We start from the raw sequence: 422 nt of genomic DNA on the forward strand, positions 1-422 counted from the left end.
TGGCGTTGCATAAGGACTGATTTATATTTCTCCTTGCTTGCAGGCAATTAGATTCTACTTTTAAACATGCCTGACTGTGGCCTGGGGAAATGAAACCTGACACTCAAAGGGATGAAGTTTTTTTTTTTTTTTCTTTGGAGGGGGGGGTGAAGATCTATTGGTATATGAGGCTAATGTTATTCTGAGTACTATTGGGGGTTTCAAAAATAGCTGAGGAAAAAGACAAAGAAAAAAATCCTGAGCATGGGACAAAAACAGAAATTCAAGTTGCAATAAACAAAACAAAGTTAACATTTTGGCAGTTGGAAAAGTGCTTTACATAAAACAATATTCTCAGCTTCCTACCATGAGATATTCCTAATTTGGAATGGTAATGAATTTCATAGGCAAGGCAGCTGGAATGGAAATGATTTATTTGTTTG

The sequence above is a fragment of the Protopterus annectens genome, chromosome 6.part0 (assembly GCF_019279795.1).
Source record: "Protopterus annectens isolate FY-2018-M chromosome 6.part0, PAN1.0, whole genome shotgun sequence".
In the NCBI taxonomy this organism is placed as follows: Eukaryota; Metazoa; Chordata; order Ceratodontiformes; family Protopteridae; genus Protopterus; species Protopterus annectens.